Source organism: Mustela putorius, unplaced genomic scaffold (genome assembly GCF_011764305.1).
Source record: "Mustela putorius furo isolate JIRA1106 unplaced genomic scaffold, ASM1176430v1.1 tig00000873_pilon_pilon_pilon, whole genome shotgun sequence".
In the NCBI taxonomy this organism is placed as follows: Eukaryota; Metazoa; Chordata; class Mammalia; order Carnivora; family Mustelidae; genus Mustela; species Mustela putorius.
This window is the reverse complement of record NW_025421504.1, coordinates 3,709,234-3,728,769: the sequence shown is the minus strand read 5'-3', so window position 1 is coordinate 3,728,769 and position 19,536 is coordinate 3,709,234. Positions and strand designations below refer to the sequence as shown.

Sequence of the window (19,536 nt, the reverse complement as noted above, 5' to 3'; positions counted from 1 at the left end):
AGCCGTTCTAACCCACCCATGAGGCCAGTAGAATGGAGCACTCCTGAACAGTCTGTCCTACCAAAAAAAGGGAGTTGAAGCTGGAGGGGTGGAGGGCGGGGAGACCAGCTCATCCAGTCCGTCTTAGGACTTTAGATTTGACCTTTCGGACCAGAGGAAGCCACAGGAGATTTTAAGTGAGAGAGTGACTTCATTAGATTATCATGAGATATATTTTAGGAAGATCATGGAACATGCCAGATTGAAGACGAATCAGACAGTCGGGAGAGGGAACTGGATGCAGCCGGTGCAGTTAGACCGCTGCACACTTCACATTCTAGATGACAGCTCCGCGGTGAGGGCGGACAGGAAGGGTCATGTGGTAGAGCCAGCAGAACTTGGGAGACCAACCGGGTTACACATTTGATCCAGCAGATGCTTGCGGAACACCTGTTTGCCTGGCACTGGTCACTGTGGGGAGAAAAAGATTAAACAACAACAACAACGGATGCACTCCGCACCCTCTTGCACACTCTTGCAGCTTCGAGCCTTACCGGGAATGAGCAGAAACCTCAATCAGGACGCCGCGTGTGTCGTCACTGGCTGGGATGGCCACTGTGCAGGAGAAAGAACATGGTCTAATGACAGCATAGAACAAAAGACCTGGAGCCAGGCTGCAGTGAGCAAGGCATCCCCAGTGATGCTGAATCGCACGCGGTCTGACGGGTGAGGAGAAGGCAGCTAGGCCAGGCAGAGTAGAAGACTCGCGGGCTTCCACATTCAGAGGGGACAGCATTCGCAAAGGCTGACTGGCCCATGTGGCATTCTCCAGGAACTAAGCAAAAAAAAAGCTGGCATAGAAGGCGAGTTGTCGGCAAGGGGAGAGTGGTGTCGGTGAGGCTAAGGAAGATGGGGACCCAGCGCACACTGGGCATGTAGAGTTGGAATATTCCTCTTTTTTTTTTCTTTCCTTTTTGAAAGATTTTATTTATTTGACAGAGCAAGAGAGCACAAGCAGGGGAGCAGCGGAGGGAGAAGGAGAAGCAGATGCCCGCCGAGCAGGGAGCCTGACATAGGGCTTGATCCCAGGATCCTGGGATCATGACCGAGCCGAAGGCAGATGCTTAACCATCTGAGCCATCCAGGCGCGCCTGGAATATTCCTTTTAAAAATCAGATTGCAACATGGCTGATTTCCCTTCCCCTCCCCATCCCTCTCGGACTGAATGTTGGCATAGTCTGACTCGGGCTCCCTCTTGTGGCAGGCTCTAGGATCCCGCGCTTTGGAGGACAAACATCCCAGGATTATTGCTGGTCTACGATTTGTACATTTATTGAAGAAAACACACAGTCCTACCACACAGGGCAGTACGCATGCTCTGAGAGAACACATTTCAGATGTGATTCCACTTAAAACTTCTGTGTTTCATGAGATTTAGCATTTGCTGTGTTTCAAGAGCTTGTTCCATTACGGATGGTCGCGCGTGGGAAGAGACGAGGTCAGCCTGGAGGTGAGCAGGGTGAGAAGCTGTGCACTGGGGGTCTCTGTTCACCCTCCGTGTCTGTCCAGTGTGTTGCCTCATTCAGGGAGTATTTCTGGTTAACATTCCGTATGGAGAAGATGATAGAAAAGCCAATATGTATCCGTACTGGGTTTGTTACTTGCCTTTAACATACGCTGTTATCAGAAGTTTCTATTTTGATCTTCTGAATCTGCCAGCTCTTGCTTAAAAGAACTTAGAAATATTTGCCTGTGTGATAAATAGTACATTTTTTTAGAGTAGAAGAATCCAAAGACCAAAACAATGTAATTTTCTAATAAAATGGTTCTTACTGTTAGTAATCATTATTAAAGTAAATTTATTTTAACATTCATATTATCCAGTCTGATGTACTAAGAGTAGCACTTAATTTAATTTCATGCTTTTTAGAGAGGTAACTGTAGTACACTAGAATAGAAAATATCTCTGAACAGCATTCTCTCATTAGCAACAGGCAGTAAGATGATGTAGTTAGCGGTTAATGAGTTTGTGCTCATTTTGAGTTGAGCTCTTGAAGTTGCCATGGTGACAGATCAGCCAGAAGCCGTCAACAGAACACACAGAAGGCCACCGCTTGGTACCCCACCGGGAATGCCAGTAAGCACAGCGGATGGCCCCTCCTGCACATGGCTGTCTTCCCCTCGCCTCTTGTTGCTCTAAGGAGCTTCTTGCCGTGTGGCCTTGCCTGCTGTGTAGGTGGCGGAAGAGATTGTAATCATGAAAATCTTCTTGGAATCACAGATTATTTTAGCCCTGGAAAATAGTTCTCTTTTATATATGTTTAAGTAAATATAAATTTTAAATTTTAAGAAACTCTGAATCTTTGAGTATGTATTCTGAAATTGCTAGGTTTAATGATTTTTCAGTATTTTTCTTATGTCATTGTGTGGTATCTATACAATAGAGAAATTCTGTGTTTTATTATACAAAAACTTATCTGTCTTTGGGCTCATGAGGAAACTATTAAATTCTTACACTATTGTAAGATGCATGCAAATTTCAGAAATAAGACATGTTAAAGTGTCCCTCTAGGTTGGCATTTATCTATAGTTACTTTCAAAATACACCATTGCAGGCCTACAGTTGTCAGTGTGCTTTGGGCTTATTATGGTAGCCTAGGAGATGCTGATGGAGCGCATGTGTAAGGTAGTCCCATTACGGTAAATGTCATTACGAGGAAACCGTTGCTGAATATCTAGGTGATGACCACACACCGTGATGATGTCTATCTAGGTGAGTGAAAGAGCTGAGTATACTACTTGCTAAAAAAGGATCTGTGCTCTTAATCAGAGTTCAGTTGAAGTGTCTAGCTTTTTTTAAGGACAGGGAATTGAGTGCTTATAAAACCATTGTGAGGCCAGAGGGAGGGGGCACACCCTAGGCTGGGCCTCTAGAAATGATTCCTCCCAGAGTCATCCCAAAGAGCTGCTCCCTAGGAAAGAATCAGGAGGCCTCAACTGGCACTGTTGACTTCAAGGGCACAGTGTCACCACTGCATCCCAGTGATCAGGAAGCTGCCATCAGCACTGTCCCTCACTGCCACTAAGACAGTGATTGGGAACTAGGAAGGACCCTGCACAGAAACGCCCACCATTTCCAGAACTGTGCTTACAGCCGGAGCCGGGGTAGCAGAGAGCAGCCAGGTCACTGCCTGCTAGATCACATGGCTACACACATCTGCTTGGGGTCTGCTCCACAACTGGGGTCCCCCTGCAGCTGGGAGCCAGACCCCTGTTGATCATGCCCCTGGTGTGCTTGTTGGGGAGTGGGGGGCAGGGAGAGACAACTCTGACTGCTGCTCTGGAACATTTTTAAAAACGATGGGATGGATGACTGCTCGTTAACTTTTGTATATAGTGTTTGACACTTTCCAGATGGTGGGAATGTGAGACCCAAATTAAGTGGGGAGGTTGAGGGCCAGACTAGAGATGTAATCCTCCAGTCCTGAGTACAGCTGTCAATATCTGTGCTAAGTTGCCACAGTCGCTTCTGGCAGCCTTTGCCGGCTGGCTCCCCTTCTTCAATTAGGTCGCGAATTGCAGTCCATGTCACGTGACTTTGAGTTTTGTTCCTTAGTCTACAGTCCTTCCCATTGTTCCCAGAGGGGAAGAGGAGTGAGGTGGATTATTAAGACTGGCCAGGACTATTGACCTAACTTCAGTCAGACTCCTAGACCATCCCCTAGGCTTGTCCCTGTACTTCTTATAAGATCCGGTTTTAGCAAGAACCGTGCTAAGTCAGTTTCACCAGACCCGCCCCCCTGCCCTTCCTGGATGTCTGACCCAGTTCCGCATCCTCCATGGGCCCAGGTGATGCCTGACGCCCTGGCCTGCCTTCAGCCAGAATCCTGCTGGGTCCGTTTAGCCAGAAGCCGCCTCACCCTTGACGTGGCCTCGTAGTGGTTTTCTGCTTGCTGCTCCGCTCCTGTGCTCCCTGGTTTTAAATCCCCGCCTGTCCCTGCTGTGCTCGGGAGTTGAGCCCAGTCTCTCTCCCCTGATGTAAATCCCAGCACCTGGTCCCTATACCCATCAGCCCAGTGAGGGTCCCGGATGGAGCTGCCTCACCATCCTTAACAAGTGTCTTTGCACGGTTTTTCTTTACCATAATAAACACAGTGCACGTAGTATATGCTAGACATTGTTCTGAATAGTTCTTTACGTATTGAACATTCTCTCCCCAAAGAACCTTCTCAGTAAGGTACCCTAACCCCCGTTTTACCCCCCACTTACCCACATCTTACATATGGCACAACTGAGTGACCGAGAGGTTAGAAACTTACCCAGCATCACCAGCCAGGAAGGGCCAGAGCTGAAATTTATTTATTTTTTTTTAAGATTTTATTTATTTATTTGACAGATCACAAGTAGGCAGAGAGGCAGGCAGAGAGAGAGAGAGGAGGAAGCAGGCTCCCCGCTGAGCAGAGAACCTGATGCGGGGCTTGATCCCAGGACACTGGGATCATGACCTGAGCCGAAGGCAGAGGCTTTAACCCACTGAGCCACCCAGGCGCCCCCAGAGCTGAAATTTAAACCCCAAATCCGTACCCATCGCCACTGCACTGTATCTCTAGAGAGGCACACGGGAATGATAAGGCTCGCGTTGCTCCTGGGGAGACTCTTCAGAGCAGCATACAGGCAGGCAGAGGGAAAATGGGGCTTCGGTGGCATCGGTGAAATTCTTCTTAAGCTGGAGATTGGGTACATGAAGGTTTGTTGATTATTTGAACTTTATGCCTTTTTGTACATCTTAAATATTTCCAAATAATTTTTTTCAAGATTATGTTTATTCAACAGAGAGCACACATGCACAAACAGGAGGAGTGCCAGGCAGAGGGGGAGGGAGGATCAGGGAGCCCGACGCAGGGCTGGATCCCAGAACCCCGGGATCATGACCTGAGCCAAAGGCAGACACTTAACCGACTGAGCCACCCAGGTGCCCTTCCAAATAAATTTTTTTTTTTTTAAGATTTTTTATTTATTTATTTGACAGAGAGAGAGAGAGAGAGATCACAAGTAGGCAGAGAGGCAGGCAGAGTAAGAGGGAGAGAAGCAGGCTCCCAGCTGAGCAGAGAGCCCGATGCGGGGCTTGATCCCAGGACCCTGAGACCATGACCTGAGCTGAAGGCAGAGGCCTAGTCCACTGAGCCACCCAAGGGCCCCCCAAATAAATTTTTAAAGGAAAGAATGTCTTGGTAGTATGGCTTGGGTAACAAGATGGAAATGTCTTGGTGCACTGGGCACCTGTGCTCCCTGCTCTGTTAAGTCCCTGGTGAGGAAGGGAAGGTGGACCCTGATGGGAACCTAACATCCCAAGGGTTGCCCCCTGGGGATCTGTGGAGTGGAGCAAGGCGGGGGGCTGGTGCTGTGGGCTGGGCTACAGGTGGTTTCCCTGACCTGTGAAGGTGACAAGGGATAAGCACACAGGACCCCTGTCTCTAGAGCTTGCACAGACAAGTTCTTGGTCAAGGTCACCTGCTTGTTGAGTTTAAATAGCAGTGAAAGAGTATGTCAGCTCTCCATGAACTTGTAATCAGAGGAACCTTTCCTGGAGAACTCCCTGAAACCGGAGGCTCCAGACTCCCCTGTGTGCTGCAGCCAAGCAGAAACCCCCGGGGCGGGGGGGGGGGCTCTCCCAGCTATTGGCCACCAGGTGGATTCGGAAACCCTTACAAAGCCTGTGCCTGCCTCTCCCGCCTCAGGCCCAGCCGCTCTCCCTTGATGCCCCAGGCTCCAGCCACACTCCTCGCCAGCACGAAAGCTGCTCCTCGGGTCAGGACCGTCCCCACAATGCGCCGGTTGGTGGGTGTGAGCTCACGGGCCCGTGCACGAAACCCCGCGCGCGCACACACACGAGTTTAGGTGGCTCGCACACTCCCCTCACCTGGCTGTCGCTTCTCCAGCCCCGTTGTCACTTCCTCACCGGAACTAGCTGCCTGTCATGTTTACCACGACAAGTAGTTGTTATTTCTGGAATCATAATCTCTTACTGGATAATAAACTACAAGGACAGGGAATTGTATGTTTTCCACGGTGTATACCCAGTGTCTGGCACAAAATTGGTGTCCCTTAAATATGACCTGAATAAATATGGAGAGGGGACGTGAGGGTACAGACACACCGGGGAGGGGCCGGGCATGTGAGGCAGAGAAAGCCAGCCCATAGGGATTTGACCCCTGACTCACCATGCCCTGCTTTCCCGGCTTCCCAGAGCACCTAACCGCTGCAGCTCGTGTCTCACTGTGCGGCCTGTTCTTTCCTTCTTGCCCTGCTGAGACGTGGGCTCCGAGGCGGGAGTCTGCCTTTTCTGTTGCCCCCTGCCCAGAACAGCGGCTGGCTCTAGCAATGTCCACGTCATACGTGGAGGGAGCTAGCTGGTACCAGGGTTTCTTTCTTCCTTCCTTCCTTCCTTTCTTTCTTTTTTCTTTAAGAATTTATTTATTTATGACAGAGACAGCGAGAGCAGGAACACAAGCACAGGGGAGCTGGAGAGGGAGAAGCAGGCTCTCTGCTGAGCAGGGAACCCAATGCGGGCGGGGCTCGATCCCAGGACCCTGAGATCATGACCTGAGCCGAAGGCAGAGGCTTAATCCACTGAGCCACCCAGGCGCCCCAGGCCCGTGTCGTAGGAATTTAGAAGCTGTGTGGGCCCTGTTGTGACCAGGCCCTTTGAAAATTGTAACTGAAAGCAGAAAATCATTTTGAAGAAGCCTCAGTTTCTCAGAGGGTGGTTTCGTATCTGCCTTTTCCCCAGCAGGTGTCACTGTTATTTGAAAGGAGAGGGGAGCGTTTTCCTGGGGAGAGGAGAGGTCCAGGAGAGTGCCCCCACACCGAATTATTACGCAGCTGCCCTCTTCGTGTTCTCTAAGGCAGTGACTCGTTGATGGTCCCTAAATAAAATCAAGCTGAAATTCCCACAGCCTGGCTGAGTTCTGCTCTGTTAAAACAGTGATGTGTAGGATAGACTCGTCTGTGAGCCTCGGTTAAGTGAGGCATAGCCTTAGACGCAGGGGAATTTGAGAAGAGCTGCGTCACGATGACTGGGATATCCCACTCTTTCTTTGGGTGGCGAGAGATCAAGAAATTTGTGTCTGAAGAAAGTGGATGGCTGGTCAGAAACTGCCCATTTGGTTTATCTATATTATATGAGCAGATCAAATTTTGAGATACTGCACTTATCAGTGGAGATTATGTGAGTTAGCTGCTAGTTTTCAAAGATCTGAAGAACACGGTTGACACCAGAGAAGCTTTATCGCTGTCTCATAAAAGAGGCCAGAGACACAGTTCGGTAGGGTCAGAATTCTTGGTTCCTTCCAGCTCGTCGCTCTGATGAGTGAGGCTGCTCTTCGCGCTCCTTCAGACTTTTCCTACAAAAGCCCAGACAGCACCTGTTTTAGACTTTTCTGGCCTTGTATGGTCTCTGTCATATATTCCTCATTTTTCTTTCCTGACCTTTCAGAAGTGTGGGAAACCTTTAGTTCACCTGTTCTGACTCCTGCCCTACACAGCTCTCCCCCTTCAGAGGGGAGACTGGTTTGGGATTCTTTGACTCTTAAAATGAGGCTCTAAACGTGACCACGCATCGTGTAATGCAGATAACACTAGGAAAGTGGAATAGTCCATATTCAGATTTCTTAGCATTGGTGCTTTATGTCCAAAGCTGGTTACCTGTTGATCACACTCCGTTATTGTACTTCTACAGAACAGTGACTGATAGCATTCATTTACTATAGGAGACTTCTTCATTTCTGGAGCACAGACTCCTTTTTCTCTAAATATTTTGAAGAAAAACAGCCCTGTGTTTGTCCTCCCTTCTTTTTGAAAAGATAACAGTGGTGTAGTGGCAGCAGGCTGGCTCTCGGAGACGAGGCTGCTGGTGGGTCTTGGTCAGCTCGCCTGGGCCCAGGTGTCTGTGCAGAGCAGGGCGGCACAGGGCGATTTCCTTGCTGGTTGTTTCCATCAGGTTTTGAGTTTAGGCAGGTTTTCTACATTTCCGTTCTTTGAGAAGGCTGGGTGACAGATGGCAGTACTTGACTCTGATGCTAGTTGGCCTCCAGTGTTAGCTACTACAGAAGGGGAGGGATTCTCATGGTGAGGGTAGGTGGGACTCTGTAGCGCAGTGATCACGCTCTGCCCTAGTCTGTCCTCCCTGCTCCTCCTCCTCCTCCTCGTCCTCCTTTTTTTGTTTCAGCCGCTGCTTTTGAACTTCGTAGTACACGAACCAGTTGCGTTCATATTCTGGGCTTTTAAGAAGCAACGGCTAGGTCTTGAGTAAGACCTTTGGGCCAGATATGTTAAAATGTGTAATAAAGTGAAATGATATGCTGATCACCTATTTTTATTTTTCAAGAAAAGATTATATTTATTTAGAGAGAGTGTGAGCTGGGGGAGGGGCAGGGGAAAGAAAGAATCACAAGCAGACTCCACGCTGAGCGCAGAGACCAACTTGGGGTTCAGTCCCATGACCCCAAGATCATGACCCAAGCCAAAATCAAGAGTCGGAACTTAGCTGACTGAGCCACCCTGGTGCCCCCATAATAATCACATATATTTTTTATTTTTTTATTTTTTAAATCACTTTTAAATCATTTTTAAATCACTTTTTAAATCATTTTTATTTTTTAAATAAGCTCAGTGGTGGTATTTCCCAGACAGGTGTACTTCTGCCCTGCTCTCCGTTCCATTTGCAAAGTTGTAATGGAAAGTTGCTATTGTGAAAGAGACAGCAAGTTTGCTTTAATTAATAGATTTGGAGGGGTTTTTTTTAAGTAAAGTATATAATTAGTGTTCTGTTAGTTTCAGGTGTGCAGTATCTGATTGAGCAATTCCATACCTTACTCGGTGCTCATCATGCCAAGTGTACTTAGTCCCTTTTACCTGTCTCACCCGTCGCCCACCCTTTCCCCCCCGGGAACCTCCAGTTTGTGTTCTGTGTGTAAGAGTCTGGTTTTTTATTTATCTCTTTTTTTCCCTTTGCTCAATTATTTTGTTTCTTTTTTATTTTTTTTAAGATTTTATTTATTTATTTGACCGACAGAGATCACAAGCAGGCAGAGAGGCAGGCAGAGAGAGAGGAGGAAGCAGACTCCCCACCGAGCAGAGAGCCAACGCGGGGCTCGATCCCAGGACCCTGGGATCAGGGCCTGAGCCACCCAGGCGCCCCCCCATTTATTTTGTTTCTTAAATTCCATATGAGAGTGAAATCATGTAGTATTTGTTTTTTTCTGACTCTTACACTGGTGGGGGTGGTGCGTGGGGGTGTGTGTGCCACATCTTCTTTATCTGTTCATTTATCATTGAACACTTGGGGTGCTTCCTTGTCTCGGCTATTGTAAATAATGCTGCAGTAAACGTAAGGGTTCATATTATCTTTTCAAGGCAGTGCTTTCATTTTCTTTGGGTAAATCCAGTAGTGGAATTACTGGATCATGTGGTCATTCTATTTTTACTTTATTTATTTATTATTTTAGAGAGAGGGAGAAGGGGTGTGGAGAGAGAATCTTAAGCAGGCTCTGTGCCCAGTGCAGAATCCGACGCGGCGCTCAATCTCACCACCCCGAGATCATGACCTAAAATCAGAGTCTGGCGCTGAACTGGCTGAACTACCCAAGTGCCCCTAGTTTTAATCTTTTTTAGGAACATCCATACTCTTCCACAGCGGCTGCACCAGTTTGCGTTCCCACCAACTTCATAGCCATTGTTTTTAGAGCAGTTTTTGGTTTATGGAAAGTCTGAGCAGGAAGTATAGAGTTCCCACAGTGCTTCCTCTCCCGACCCCTAACGCATCCTCAGCTTCTCCTCTTACCAACTTTGGCCTTGGCGTGGGGCTTTTGTTGAATCAATGAACCAGTATTGGTACATTATTATTAACCGAAGTCCACTGTTTACATGCGAGTTAACTTAGTGTTATACGGTTCTAAGGAGTTTGACAGATGCTGGTATCCTATATCTGCATTAAAGTATCATAGCGGTTTACCGCCCTGAACGCCCTCTGTGCTCTGCCTCTGCCTCCCTCCCCCCACCCCACGCCCTTGTCAGCTACTGAGAGTTTTACTGTCTCCGTAGTTCTGCCTTTTCCGCAGTGTTCTGTAGTAGGAATCATGGACTATGAAGCCTTTTCATACTGGCTTCTTTGACTTAGCAGTATGCATGTGAGATTCCTTCATTTCTGGTTAGGTCTTGATAGCGCTTTTTTTTTAAACGTAATTCTCCATTGTATGGATGTACCAGTTCCTTTACCCATCACCTAGAGAAGGACATCTCGGTGGCTTCCCATTTTGGACAACTAGAAATAAAACTGCTCTAAACATTCCTGTGAAGGTTTGTGTGGATAGAAATCTTCAACTCATTGGGGTAAATATTTAGGAATTTCTGCTGTTTTAATTAGCTGTAGGCCAATGTGAGAAAAAAATATATACTTGAAAGTCTCTATGTTTAAAAATCAACCTGTAGGGGTGCCTGGGTGGTTCAGTGGGTTAAGCCTTTGCCTTCGGCTCAGGTCATGATCTCAGGGTCCTGGCATCGAGCCCCGCTTCAGGCTCCTAAGTCAGCGGGGAGCCTGCTTCCCCCTCTCTCTGCCTGCCTCTCTACCTACTTGTGATCTCTCTCTCTCTCTCTGTGTCAAATAAATAAAATCTTTTTAAAAATTTTTTTTTAATTTTAAAAAATCAACCTATAATAGGTTTTATAGCTTTTTTTTTTTTAAAGGAAAGCTAGAACGGATGTTCATTTCCTGTGCCTTTGAGTTAAAGGTGAATAACCATCAAATCTAAGTAAATCATAAAAAATGTGCCACGTCTGTAGCCAGGCCAAGGAAACAGAGCAGAGAGAGGCAGAACATGTAGGAGGCGCTCGGTGTGCTGGGAAGGGCCAGCCGTCCCAGAGCTAAAACCACGTGCCATATCCTTTATTCTTCCCTTCGAAAATCATAGGCATTCGGAGCTGGAAGGAACCTCCGGGAGTCAGCAGTCTCAGCCTTTCATTTCCCGATGAGGAGATCGAGCTGCAGGGAAACCTCTGGACTGGCGCCGTGCACGTGATCAGTGGCCGCTGGCCTGGAAGTCAGGCCCTCGGTTTTCCAGTCTAGTATTTTTTCTGCTTTTCCAGTTACTTTCTTTATATTTTGCTATTTCTGCATTTCGCTTTAACTTCAGAATGTGTGTTTGAGAAAAAGTCAAGCCCTTGGATGTTTGTTGAGCGCTTACTGTGGGCCAGGCACTATGGTGACGTCCACTGCGGCCTCACGGGGCGACGACCGCCTAGAAAGCGGTGTGCAGTGCTGAGTGCCGGCGTGGGTGCAGGGCGGCGGGAAGGGCGGGAAGGTGGGGGAGCCGGCGGGGGGTGCTGAGGGGAAGTGACATTTAATCTGATAATTTAAAGAATGGCTAGGAATCCCCATGTTTTACTGAATCTGATACATTATCAATTATGCCTCATTTCATGTACCACTTAGAACAAATACTGCCAGTTAACCTGATACATACGCCATTAATTATAAGATCTCTCAACTTCAGGAGTATTAACATGTCAGAGCTGTGTATGAGACCTGATGAGGCGCGGCGGGTGGATAGAAGAGGGGAGCAGCGGTCCCTGAGGAGAGCGCGGGCGTGGCAGGGTCAGTGGGCCCGTCTAGAAAAGTAGGGCGGGAGGAAGCCAAAGGGGCGGTGAGGACGCCGGAGAGGCGGAGAGGCGCTTACAACAGGCCCTTTAAGAAGTTCGACAGGAGGAGCGGCAGCAAATCAGGAGGTAGCTGCAGGGGGATTCCTGGTCACGGAGGGCAGTAGTTGTTGCTGTCTTTGAAGGAAGTGGAGATTGTGCGTGTCAGCCACACAACCCCCCGGCAAGTTAGAAGTTGCAGATGTGCTTACGTCCGCTCTCCACAGAAGCCCAAGTGGCTAGGTTGTCTTGCATGCTTGTGTTTATAAAACAAAGAAATAATGGAAGCCTCACTCTCAAGCTTTGGGCCTTTGTTTCGGCTCTGGAGAGTGTCACGGGCTGAAGACCCAGGGCACGCACAGTCCCCGAGATGGAGTCCCCGGAGCGCAGCAGCTTGCACTTCCTCCCCGAAGCCCTTGATTGTGAGCTGTACCGTCTTCATACACCACGAGAAAACACTGCCAGCCGACTGGCGTGTCATCGACCGTAGGACACATCCTATGCAAATGCGATTAACTTATGAAGAAATGGAAGTCTTAGAACTGGTAAAATACAGCATTCACCACAGATCGGAGTTAACAAGCATGGTTCAGAGAACGGTTTGATGCTGATGTATTTGGAGGGGCAGAAACTTGAAGGTTTTGCCTAATGGCTTTTATTCCTTCTGGAAAGTAAAGTTATAGTTCCTCTTCTGAGGAGGAGGAAATAAAGGCATTAGCGGCTCCAGAGTGGACGTCTTTGAGTGACTCGTTGACAGCAGTGGAACCCAGCAGGCCCAGGAAATGGTAGAATGGCCAGGAAGCACTGAGCGTGTCCTGTGTTAGGGACACAAACTCACAGTGACGGCAGACTACAAGTCTGTGATCTGAGTCAGGAGTAGAGAGAATACACAGTGGCTTCATCTAGGGTTAAGGGTTTGCTGGACAGGGCGACAGAAGAACAGTGGGCTGAGGCCTTGTAGACACGGTCTGTGAGATAGTACAGGGCCACAGGGGCATGGCAGAGCCCATGCTGGCGGACGAGAAACTCAGGCCATGTGAAAAGGGTAATGTCAAGGCCAGCAGTAGCATTTTGTGTTCCCCCAGGAGGGACTGGAAGTACTTATATAATGTTAGTTACACTTTTTTAAATAAAGATGTTACTTATTTATTTGACTTATGTATTTATTTGGCATTTATTTTATATTATTTATTTGACACAGATTTTATTTATTTATTAATCACAAGCAGGCAGAGAGGCAGGCAGAGAGAGAGGAGGAAGCAGCTTCCTGCTGAGCAGAGAGCCTGACGTGGGGCTCTATCCCAGGACCCTGAGATCAGGAGCCGCTGAGCCACCCAGGCGCCCCGCTGTTACTTAACACTTTTAAGATAGATACACTCATTTTGTGTAAAGACATTTACAAATTAAGTAGAAAAAAACCTTTTTTTCCCCAAACAAGGCAGGGGCACTTGGGTGGCACAGTTGACCGAGCATTCAGCTCTTGATTTTGGCTCGGGTCGTGACCTCAGGGTTGTGAGATCAAGCCCCACATTGAGCTCCACACTCAGTGTGGAGTCTGTCTGAGATTCTCTCTCCCGCCCCCCTGCCACCTCAAATAAATAAATCATTCTTTGGGGGGCACCTGGGTGGTTCAATTGGTTAAGCATCTGCCTTTGGCTCAGTCATGATCCTGGGGTCCTGGGACTGAGCCCTGCATCGGGCTTGCTGCTCAGCAGAGTCTGCTTCTTTCTCTCCCTCTGACAAGCCCCCCCCACCCACTCATGTGCTGTCTCTCTCTCAAATAAATAAAATCCTTAAAAAAAAAAAAAAAAAAAGGTTAATGTAATGTCCTGGATATTCATGTTTCAAATTCAAGATGAGAACGGCTTTTGAGGCTCAAATTCTTTGCATTTCATGTGTCTGGGCTCCCTTGTGAATGCAGGGTCACTCATCTTTGCATTTGGCGTGCTTATTAGTAGTAACACAACACTCTCAGGCCTGCTCTTCCGCTCTGCTGCTCCCTCTTGCTGCTTAATTACTGTGGAACTCTTGTTTATGCGACACTCAGATGGCAGTTTGGCTCTCTAGTTAGTGAGCATCATACGCAAGTTCGCCCGTCTGTATTCTTTGCCAGCGAGAGTGTGAGGGCGTGTGCTGGTCCTGATGATAGCGGCAGCACCAGTGCTGTGCTCGGGGGGGTGGGGGCATGTGCGTATTTGTGTATGTGTTGTCCTCAGAATTAAAATAGAATACATGTATAAGTGAATGAGCATCTAAGATCCTGTCATTTGAGAAAACACTGGCCAAGAGCCGTGGTTCTCAAAGTGTGCTTCAGGGACTGCCAGCATCAGATCCGGCACCTTGGGAACTTATTGGGTCAAGTCTGATGCAAGCTGAAGTGTAAACCTCTGCGAACTGCTCTAGACTCACCGAGTCACCCATTCTACAGAGCAGGGGACTGCGGCCCAAAACCCGCTGCTCAGAATTGCACTCAGTTTCTAAGAAAACTGGCTCTCAAACCTGAACCTCTGGACTTTAGTCCGTTTCTGTTTTCAGAGCACTGTGTTATCATTTCTTTCTCGGTTTTTTGTTTTTGTTTTGTTTTCTTTGGTTTGTTTTGGGTTTTAAGGAGCGTTCCTAAAGTTTTGGGTTCTTGTTGTTTCATTCCTTATAGTGCCAGAACCTACTAAGACCTGTTCAAGCCAGCCCCAACCTGCCGGTACCAGTACCAGCACTTGCACCAGCACTCTGTCCAGCAGCAGCAATGGCAAACGTGCGCCTGCCAGCAGCCAGCAGCCAGCTGCCTCCCGTTACCTGCCTCGCGAGGTGCCTCCACGCTTCCGCCAGCAAGAACAGAAGCAGCTGTTAAAGAGAGGGCAGCCGCTGCCCACGGGGGCTCTGACCGGTGTGAGCCCGACCCAGGGGGCTGGGCCCACAGGGGTAAGCCCTCCTCCCCTCCCCGGAGCCGGAGCACAGCAGCACCCCAGTAAGCTCCAACCAGGTAAAAACACATAAATGAGGGAGTGGTTCTTTTTATCTGACAGGTGGTATGCTGTTTTCGACTTTGCTCTCCAGTGATACAGACAGACATATTGTGGTCCATATTCATTATATGCATCTAATGGAGTGAACTAGCTAGCTAGATGGTGGATAGATTCATTTCAGTTGATTTTTTTTAAAGATTTTATTTATTTATTAGAGAGAGAGCATAAGCAGGGGGAGGGGCCGAAGGAGAGGTAAAAGTAGGCTCCCCACTGAGCAGGGAGCCCAAGTCCTGGGACTCGATCCCAGGACTCCCAAGATCATGACCTGAGACAAAGGCAGATGCTTAACTGACTGAGCCACCCAGGTGCCCCCAGTTGAATTGTAAAGTTCAATTCTGTTTCCTCCTCATTGTGTATGTTGTTTCTCATCTATTCTCCACTGGCATGAGCTCCTTCAGCGAAGTCTGGTTCTTACCTGAAACTAGAGGTCTGCACAAGAGCACATGTGCATCTGTCAGGGCAGTTGCTGTAGAGCCCTGCGGCGGGAACGCTAAACCTTCCTGTCCATTTCCGAGGTCGGCCCGTGACTGGGCCTGCGCGCTCTCGGGGAGGTCACAGCGTTTGAGTGGGAGTGGGTGCTGAGTCACTGTGACTTGTTCAAACACACGGACCCAAGCCTGCCGGATCTCCTGCTCAGCCCCTGCGTGGCTGGGCTTCTGATCTGCCTGCTTTTTGCTGGCCGCCTGGCCCACAGTCGGACTCTGGCTTTCTCTTGTCTCCCGAGAGAAATGACCACTTCTACGTTGACTTTCCAGCTTCTGGCCTGCTGACAGCCGTCCTCAACCCCTCCCCTCTTCCCATCGGCTTGACCTTACTGATGGACTCATACTCTAAAGAATTTCTTTACCAAAGTGTTAGAGAACGTTTTGATAGGGAGCAAAATACATGTATTCAACAGCTGTGTTCTCTGTTATTTTCTTAAATCGTTCCATTTTGAATGATTTTACGATCAGTATTGGTGGCTAGCTTGGACACCGTATTTGCTGATGGCAGTGAGACTCAGGCCTAGAACTAGAGAAGCAAGGAGGCTTCTTACATTAGATTGGGATCGAAAAGAAACCTGCCAATATCAAGAAAATATTGATATTTTGTTTCATGTGCTGCTTTCTAACATGGAGAATAATGCCAGAGGATTAATAGCAAGCAGTATTTCTCAAAACTCTGACTTTGCTATATATTTGAAACAAATATTTTTAGACACCTTGGCCATGTTTCTTCAAATAGTCTCGACTCTGATCTGCTAAATTCCTGGTACAAGGGTTGTAGGTCATTGGTTGTCAGCAAAAAGCAAAGAAGGGGGCGCCTGGGTGGCTCAGTGGGTTAAAGCCTCTGCCTTCGGCTCAGGTCATGATCCCGGGGTCCTGGGATCGAGCCCCTCATCGGGCTTTCCGCTCAGCGAGGAGCCTGCTTCCCTTCCTCTCTCTCTGCCTACCTCTCTGCCTCCCTGTGATCTGTCTGTCAAATAAATAAGTAAAATCTTTAAAAAAATAAATAAAGCAAGGAAGAAAAAGAAATTATCGAATATAATCATTGACCAAGAATATGGTCTTGTCTGCTTCACCATATCAAACACAGTTACTTTCTACACTGAAACATGGTCCTTAGGAAAATCTTAACACAGACAACAAACAGTATGCAGTCATCCCTAAATAGCTTGGTGTTTTAATTTCAGATGCTTATTTTGAAAAACTGGAAAAGAACTATAACAACCCCGTTTTTTTCAGGCCTTATCTCATTGTTACATGATGAGTTGGCAGGACCACATCAGGGTTCCCATCAAATGCTGTTGGTGCAAGACATTATCAGGACATTCTTAGAGAAGTAGAAAATAAGGAATTGCTTCAAATTTGGGGATTGAAAATAATATTCTTTATTATAATATTTGCCTCTGTAAATATCCTCTGGAAAGCTATTTCTAGTTTATCATAGTTTAAAATATATATGGGGGGGGAGACTAAATCAGCATTTTCTATATAAACATCTCAGAAAATGGAATGAATCTGTATTATCTTAATAAAATAAATGATTGATTTTTGGCTCCCAAACAAAAGTCTTCATTTTATACCAGGTTCATCTCTTTCCCAGCAGTTGCTGATATCATGGCCAGACGAGCCTTTCTAACTGATTCAGGTCCTCTTGAAACCTGTCCTGCCTCCCTGTTCCTGCTGCCAAAGTCTCATTTTCAGTGATTGACTCAGAAATTAAAGGGCAGAGACCTTAACGGTTAGAGGTCCTGAGAGGTTCAGACCTCTGATTTTGGATGAGAGTGAAGTCCTAGCTGGGGGTTTGACCAGTGCTGTAGCAGCCAGGACTGCCCCGCCCCCCGCCCCCAGGGCAGAGCTCCTTACAGCCCACTGGTCTGCTCATACCCTAGGAAAGTGCGACACTTTCTTTATAGGGTACTTTCAAAGTAATTAAGAGCTGAGACGCTTACAGTTGATCAGCAAACAACGTAGGCTGCACAGTGCGCACTGAAGGGGACAATGGGTCTGTAGCCCGAGCATCTTCCTGCAGGAGGACCAGAGAGTGGAAGTGCGGAAGGGACTTCGTGGGGTGGGGCCCGGTGACTGGGACAGAGTGGAAGGGGGAGCCCACCAGGGGCGTGCATGTCCTGGGACAGATGACACTGCGCCTAGCGTATCTGTGACGTGGCAAGGAAACGGCGCTGGCGGAATGGAAAGTAGGCCGAGCGGAACAGAAGGGAAGACGCTGACTAGGCGAGGCTGCTCTGACGGCCGGGCGCGGAAAGCGAGACTTTGCGCCACAGGAACTAGGAAGGCAAGACAGATTTCAAGAGAACCTGAACGTCCCCCACCAACAGCATCTGATGGGAACCCTGATGTGGTCCTGCCGACTCGTCATGTAACAGTGGGATGAGTCCTGGAAAAAGCAGGGTTGTTACAGCTCTTCCTGTTTCAGTATGTGCGCGCGCGCACACACCCACACACACACACACCCCGTAAAGGTTTAGTTTGATTGGCAAAGAGTAAAGAAGGTTAAATATGCCTGGAAGGAATCAGTGGACTTTGAAGCACCTTCGTCATAGCTTTGAGAAGTTGTGTAGTACAAACCTGCTGAAATTAAGGAGCATCCTGGTTCCCCTCATCTGAGGGCTGGGCTGCCTTACTGCCTCCTCCCTCTGCAGGAGACTGTCACAGGGTTTGCGAGAGTAAGGGAAAGCAATCTGGTCCACCCCGTATACGGAAAGCACTCACCAGGGAACAGTGGAGGTGTAGAAACAGGAATGTGTGTAAAAGAATTGAAAACTGAAGTCATACTCGTTTTAGCCCAGCGAGCGTAGATCCATTTTCTCTCCTGTGACATAAGGTAGTGGTAGAGTGCGGAGAGGGACCCAGCCTGTCACTCCTGTGCTCCTCCTTTCCTTTAGGTCCCACATGCTCTGGGAAAGGGTGTGAAGTCAGTAGATCAGTCTGGCTCTTGTTAAATTTTGTTGTGATTCACCTTGTAATTTACAGTAATCTGTCAAACTTGTTCATATGGGAACATCACAGTGCCAGTTTTTGCCAGTTTTTGATAAGCCGATACACAAGCTTAATACTTTCGCACTGTTTTTGCTCTGGTGACTCCATCAGAATGCCTAGGCGGCAGCTGCACACCTCTGACGGAGGAGAGGCTAACCTGCCAGAACCGTGTTGTCTCTCTTTTTTTTTTTTTTAAGTTTTTTTTTTTTTTAAGATTTTATTTATTTGATAGACAGAGATCACAAGCAGGCAGAGAGGCAGACAGAGAGAGAGGAGGAAGCTGGCTCCCTGCTGAGCAGAGAGCCCAATGCGGAGCTCAATGCCAGGATCCTGGGATCATAACCTGAGCCGAAGGCAGAGGCTTTAACCCACTGAGCCACCCATGTGCCCCAAAGACCTTATTTATTTATTTGATAGCACGAGAGTGGGGAGGCTCAGAGGGAGAAGCAGACTCCCTGCTGAGCAGGGAGCCCGATGCACGACTCGATCCCGGGCCTCCAGGATCATGACCTGAGCTGAAGGCAGTCACCCAGCCAGTTGAGGCACCCAGGCACCCCCGTGTTGTCTCTTCAAGCATATCTGCATTAAGTCACTGGGCAAAATGTTTATTGAATGCCTACCAAGTATAGGGATAATAGGATAATAGTCATGCCGAAGAGGGCTGGGGGGCCACTAAAAGATAACTGTGGGGGGCCACATGCCCCTTAACCCAGACCGAGGACAGGGGATGGTCCAGGAAGGCTTTCCCGTGGAGGTGACCTGAGCTGAGTTTTGGATTAGCTGTGAAAGGCAGGTGATGGAGGAGCCTGCGAGGGTGGTGAAGGTGGTTTGGTGTGGCCGGGGGCACAGGAGGAGGAGGTGGGCTGGGAAGGGCGCTGTTTGTATGACTCAGTGAAGCAATAAAGTAGCACAAAAACTTACTGGAGCGAGAGTAAACCGATAAATTGATGAGATAGGATGCACTGGAGGGACCTGGGAAAATGCGCGCACACACGCACATGCACCTGCCCAGGCTTAGGTTAGCACGGCCCGGCCTCCCGAACTGCTGGGCACGCGGTGGCTTCTGTCAACACTGTGCTAGAAGACCCTACACGAGACAAACATGGGAACTGTCGGAGGTGACACAGACCATCTCCAGATCCTAAAGCTACTAAACTGGTTGAGAGCTAGTATTATTTGTGACCAGGGGAAAACTAAAATGAAAACGAGAGATCACCGGTTTTCACTTACCAGACGGCCCTGCTTGACAGTCTGTTGAAATAGCAGCGGGACCTTGGACTGAGTGTTTTCCGTGTTTTGGGCCCAGGTGCTTCACAGCAAGACCCCAGAATGAACACTCTGCCAGACTGCTGAGGGCCTGG

At 48.2% G+C, this 19,536-nt stretch overlaps 1 protein-coding gene across 4 annotated transcripts in view; it reads left to right on the top strand.

Moving 5' to 3' along the window:
* TNRC6C (trinucleotide repeat containing adaptor 6C) overlaps positions 1 to 19,536 on the top strand; it is a 96,174-nt gene that overhangs the window by 6,516 nt on the left and 70,122 nt on the right. For all 4 annotated transcript variants that reach the window (XM_045085814.1, XM_004748809.3, XM_045085813.1 and 1 more), the window contains exon 3: positions 14,324 to 14,650. The gene's annotated coding sequence lies outside the window, so the exon portion shown is untranslated. The remainder of the gene's footprint in view (positions 1 to 14,323; positions 14,651 to 19,536) is intronic.